A 443-nucleotide genomic window follows, 5' to 3' on the forward strand; every position below is an offset into this window, starting at 1 on the left:
TATAGCCTCCAGCCTGGGTGACAGAGAGCAGAGACTCTGTCAAAAGAAAACAATGTCACGCAGACAGTGTTACCTGGTTTTGCAGATGTGAAAACAGAGGCCAGGGTCATGCCAGCTAAGTGTAGTGGGCTTGGTTGCCTGTGGAGCCAGAGCTCTTTCTCTCCAAGCCTCCTGCCTCAGGCCTGGTCCCCAGCCAGCATCTCATGGCTGGGGAGGTTCAGGGCAGGAAAAGTGGCATGGGCCACCGCCGCCTCTGTCCCACAGCCATGAACCTTCGACAGCTGGAAGGAAGTGTTCGGTCTGGCCAGGAGGCTGGTGGAGGAGTGAGAGGCGCTGAGCTGCGCCACGCTGCAGCAGGACATGCTGCAGGCTGAGAGGCCGAGGTGTGAGGCGCTGACCAGACAGGTCCCTGTTTGCTGCACAACCACAAAACCTACCTGCGG

This window comes from Papio anubis, unplaced genomic scaffold (assembly GCF_008728515.1).
Source record: "Papio anubis isolate 15944 unplaced genomic scaffold, Panubis1.0 scaffold1246, whole genome shotgun sequence".
NCBI lineage: Eukaryota > Metazoa > Chordata > Mammalia > Primates > Cercopithecidae > Papio > Papio anubis.